A 6,034-nucleotide genomic window follows, 5' to 3' on the forward strand; every position below is an offset into this window, starting at 1 on the left:
AATGGAAGGAATCCAGTGATGAATCATATGCATGTGTTTGGTTGTTTAGCATATGCTCTTATGGTATCTTGTAAGACCTACACAACCTTTAGGACAAGGCTATAAAATGCATATTTGTGGGATATAGTTCTGAAAGCAAACAGTGCGGTTTTTATCAGCCTATGAGACAGGTAAGATTATCATCAGTCGGGATGTGGTATTTACTGAATACTTAGTCCTTGTTGGAATGTAAATTGTAGCCCATTGTGGGTATATAGGATGTGTTTGATTCTTTGTTGCCTTTGTTTTTGTACACTTTATGTTTGCACATTTGGTGAGGATTTGATGAGTCTCATACTTTTGAGGACGACATGCTTTTGATTGGTCCCAATGAGGAGCCAATTGTAGCCCTAAATGCTGCCTTGCAGCGCTCAATTGTGATATGAGTGATCTAGGCCTTTTGTACTATTATCTTAGCATCATACAATTTATATCAATTGAGGGGGGTCTTATCATACATTAGTCCATGTACATCGTACAACTTCTTTAGAGGTTTGAATTTGAAGATTGTAAGCCTGTTTCTACACTTGTACAAGCCAGATTAAGGTTTTCACTAGAGGATGATGGAGAACCATTTGAATTTGAAGATTGTAAGCCTGTTTCTACACTTGTACAAGCCGGATTAAGGTTTTCACTAGAGGATGATGGAGATTGATGCCTCTCTTTATCAGTAGGTTGTGGGATGCTTAATTTACTTGTACAATGCTTTGGTGAGATAGTCATTTTGGGCTCCTAGATGAGCAGATTTATGCACAGTGCCAACAAAAAGCATTGGCAAACCGTGAAACATGTCTTTCATTATCTCAAAGCCACTCGAACATTGGGTCTCTTCTATAACACAAGCTCGTCACCTTCCTTCCTGCTTTTACAAACAACCACTAGTGGCAACTATTTTCTCCTTGGTGGATCATGCATATTGTGGCTTAGCAAGAAACAACCTATTGTGGGGTCACCTCTAGTTGTGAGACTAAATACAAGGAAACATTTACAACTATATAGTTGAATGTGTATAGCTCAGATGCCTATTAGCAAATCTATGCATGGGACAACAGTCCTTCCACACAAATCTGACTTCATCAGCCTCGGCCCCGGCCCTGTCGGCTTGTCGGCTCGGCATCACCGTTTCGTCGTTCTTGCCATTTCCGTCGTTCTCATCATTTTCTCGACTGTCACTTCATCGTTTGGCCACTGAGCCCCCTTTCGAGGTACAGGAGAGGCAACCCCCACGGGGAAACAGCCAAACTCAAACACCCCCGGCACCACAGGGGCAAGGGTGTGCCTATTCGAGTACATGAGTGAATGACGTGCCTACATGGTCTAGTCTTGCCTCTTGAGTGAGACCATCCCTCTATAATGTACACCCCAGTGCCTTGTAGATGCACTATCATGGCTCACTTCGTAGTATCATACTCATTTCCAAAAAAACTACCATCTATAGGATGCGTTTCCACGAGAGCAAATCAACCTTACAAATCCTTTCATAAATATATGTGGTCAATAGCCCAGTCATGCACCAACCTAGCTACCATCAATAAAGATCTGCCAATGATGATGTCATACCAGTCAGGTTGGCTAGAAAAATTCATAACCATAAAAGTATGACAAAACCGAAATGACAAGATCTTAATCTATAGGTTCCACAAAACTTTTGTTATCGTTTTATTTGCCATTTTTACAATCAGGATCGTTTTCTCTAAGGTCGGTTTACCCTACTTTTCCTAGCATTGTTTGGTAATGATACTTACTCCCACTCCTCCATCTAGGATTGTTGTAGCTTGATAGCCCTTATGCAAGGAACCAAAAGTTCTTTTGGGTTCCCTTGCCATTTTCGCACTCGGATAAACTCTCTATGTAGCATGACTGGTTCTTAGTCTCTTGACTCTCCTAAAATAAGGCTCTTAGTCTCTTGACTCTCCTAAAATAAGGCTCTTAAAGCCTTCGATTTTTCAATTTCTAGCTGTGCATTTAGATATTCTCCTACTCCCTTTGGAGTAGTTGGCCTTGTTTCAACTCTATTGTCAATGCTAAATTTACCCTTCTTTTCTTGAGATTGTGATTCCTCCTAGTTGTACTTTGTGGATATGGTTAGTCCCCTCATTAAGCCCATTTTGTCTAGTCACTAATGATTCACCTCTCCCTAACTTCCTCACTATTCTCTTTTTGGTCTTGAGTATTGAGTTAGAAAGTAGAATTCTTAGATTGGTTTCTTTTTAACATTTGTGTTTAAGCTCGTGTTAAGACCTTAGAGTTATAACTACCAATCCAAGTTGCACACTCGTCATTCTAAGTCCTGTGGTGGTAGGGTTGGCAAAAGTGGATGCTTCATTATTTATTCTATAAGGACAATCCTTAAAGAAATGATCTATTCCACATTTTACACAACTTGCTCTAGGGTTCATAGCGTTTTGGGCAAGTTGTTGGTTCATCGAGGCCAACTTGTGGGGACATTCAGCCACAAGATGAGGACCTTGATAGTGGTAGCATTGTAATGTGGCTCTCTTCACCATAGAATTCATGTCCTTTCCTTTCCATTGTGTCGTGGTTTGAAACACATGCACTAGTGTTCCTCCTTGTATGATGTAATATTCAGGTGTGATCTCTACAGCTTCATTAAGGTAATCAACATTCATGGTTAGCTCCCTAGAGTAGTCTTCATCATCCGAAAAATCCTCAATAACCACTTGATTGATTGGTGTTAGGTTAGGTGCTGGTGGTTGTGATGGCAATATTGGCACTGGTATAGGTACATTAGGTATCCTATGCATTCCCCTAGATTGGTATTTCACATTAGATACATGAGTTCCCTGAACATTCCCATGGACAGGGGATGCTAATAATACCAAGGGCGGTCTTGTTATTGCAAGCAGTTGTGGAAATTGTGAATGTTGTAGTGGCAATGGGTATCAACATGTACTGGTATCATGGTTTCCCAACTGCATATAATGTGCACAATACATCAAAGATCGAGGCCTTAGATGCAGACATTATGTACTTGTATGGTTTTTCCTACAAATTGAACACCAAACATGTTTCTCCTTGGACAGAGATGTTGATTCATTAGACCTTCCTTGGTGAGATATAAATCTATTTTCCAGCATTATCTTTGCTATGTCGACTCAAAGCTTGCGACGAAGAAGAAATCGAGATTGTGGAAGAAGAATCATCCAGTTGGGGTAATTCCAACATGTTATTCTCAAAGTTAATAGTGAATTTACGTTCGTCAAGCCATGTAGGATTGGCAACAATTAATAGGCAATCATGTATCTTAGAATCTTATACTTCTCTTCAAAAGTAGGGTAATAATTGCTTTCAAGATTTTGGCTTAGCAACAACTAACATGTAATCATGCATCTTAGAATATCATACTCCTCTTTCTCTAGGCTTACACCAAGATTTGAGATTCTTTAATCGATCTCTCTCAACGATTTATGTTCTTCCTGTTTTATGTTGTACAATTGAGCTACTAAACTCCATTTGTCACCGTTTCATGTGAAACTTGGTATAAACACATTCTAAAGCCTGATGAAGTTAACTTCACCCTTTCTATGTTCTCATCACTGAGTCAATCTGGCCCATCTCTCAGCCAATTCTCTCCTAAGATCCAATTGTAACCTCTCTTAGTCAAGGGCCTATAGATGTAATTGGGCCTCTCATAATCTATTCTCTAGGTCCATCTCTTCAGTGGTAGGGAAGAACTTCCTCCCTATCCTTGTTTGCAGTGTCTCTCTAGATCCTAGGTGTGAGTTGGGAGGTGGATGTCAGGCCTCCCAACCTCCTAGAATGTTATAGTGGTAGGAGGTTCTAGTTGGACACAAGCCCCTACTGCCCACCGCCGTCAGGTGTTTCTCTTTGGATGCCCATTGTGTTGGACCTATGTCAGGTAAACAACAATTGGAAATCCAAGCATACCTCTTGCTATTTCAAAGAAGTTTCTGGATCTAGCTAGAGATGCCTCCTCATTGCATGGACACCTCCATGGAATCCTTGCTTCTTGATGTCTTGATTGAGTCCTATCTCCTTAAACCATCCACATTCAAACGAGTGCTTACAGATGATTGGATAGACCCAAAGTTGAATGACATCTGATCACTGTCATCTAATGAGATGTACAATGCTCGAGAGGATCCTTCGTAATTTGATGCACTGTCATCTGATGAGATGTTATTGCCAACAACTTGCCCTGACCTCAAGTGCATCTAATTATGTAGCAGGCAAAGACTCACACTGTACATAGACTACTGCACATAGACTAAGCTCTATCAAAGCCTTTGGTCCTCCACACCTTGAGGTGTTTTGACTCACAATAACCTAAAGCAAGTATCACCACAATTGAAGGCTCAAATTGTCTTTTTTAGCTCTTTGTCCACACCATTATTATGTAGAACAATAATCACAATCGTGATTGTAAGAATCACGGTTTGTGTTTTTAGTTTGATGGATCTATGTGAGTGCTCAAAATTGATGTTCCCAGCCATTGAGAGAATGAAGCAAGACCAAGAGCTTTTGAGGAAGGTACAAGGTGAACTAGAGATGGTGCTAGAGTAAGTGGCACGGTCTGGAGGGAGGGCGGCAGAGATGAAGAGCGATTTACGTCTGCTCTGCAACGTAGCCTGGCAACTCTGCATGGAGGAAGGGCAGCGGTGATTGGTTGATTACGTTGCAGGGAGAGCCGGCAGTGTGCATGGAGGCATTGCAGGTGGAGCCCAAGGTGACCCGAAAAATATTGCCACGTGTCTTGAGAGACACGAACCCCCTCTTATATGTAGTAAGATATATACATGCCAAAACCTAGACATTATTTTTGTTTACACTTACTGCATTATACTCGTTGTGCTAATCTAGTAGCTAAAATTGTAGTAACATGGTAATTAGAAACCCGCATTGCCTAAAGGCTTCTTTTAAATACACTATTAAAACCTTACCAATTTCTTTAAGCACTTCATCTCATGTTCCTCCCTGCCTCTGCACACTAAAGTAGAGTCCATTCTTGTCAAGGTGGTCCAATTAGCACTAATCCGTCTTGCCTTTACAAATTCTTAACTTCATAGGTCCTTATGGCTACTTAAGTCCTAGGAGTTTTACATTCAAACACCTTTTACTCTGGCTTTTTTAGACCTACGATTAAGCTACTCATACTACTTTCACGTCCGGATGGTGGCAAGTAATAATCTATCCCCTTCTGGATGACACCTCTCTAAAGATAAGTGGTACCTTCATTTTAAGTTGCTATTTGCTATACAAATAGTTACAATTGTATCATTTCCTCTCATAATTCTCATAATGTAAGATAATAATCTTTTATACATGTGAATTACTATTAGTTTCATTCATAATACTATTGTAGTTTTTTTTTCCCAACTAGCCTTACGCCCAAGATCTTCCCATAGTTACCATTTTTTATTGCCTATAGATGCATTTTATACACCCATAGGCCCTTGATGAAGCACCTTGTGGGGTTTTGAACCCAACACCTCATGGTCCTAGGCAAAACACCTTGTGGGGTTTTGAACCCAACACCTCATGGTCCTAGGCAAAACACCTTCACCACTTGGGCTATCACCTCATTGGCTTGTATTACATTGTCTTGTGTGAAGGGGTTGTCTTGTAAATGTGATAGATTAGTGGAGTTTAATGTAGACATGAGCAAATCGAACAAATGAGGGAGAACACTAACACGGATTAAGCTAGAACTCTGAGAGAGTCTCACCTACACAACAAGCCATCATGAAAAGATATGGAGAGTGGGCCATGGAAACACAAGTTTGTAAGCAAAGCTACCAAGGCCACTACCCACCAGCGTATTGCCTTCTCTTGGGATGAGTTAATTTTGGTCTGGATATCACTCAACCGTCAAGGCCAAGGGTTGAGGTCTTACGCAAAATATATTGTTTGATCCAACAAGAAAAGAGCCCAAAGTTTAATAACCATATAGCCGCCCAGAGGCATTTGAAGGGCAACTTGATCACAACATAGAAAGCAATATTGAGAAATTGGA

The sequence above is a fragment of the Cibotium barometz genome, chromosome 12, assembly GCF_041138505.1.
Source record: "Cibotium barometz isolate CiBa-2024 chromosome 12, ASM4113850v1, whole genome shotgun sequence".
In the NCBI taxonomy this organism is placed as follows: domain Eukaryota; kingdom Viridiplantae; phylum Streptophyta; class Polypodiopsida; order Cyatheales; family Cibotiaceae; genus Cibotium; species Cibotium barometz.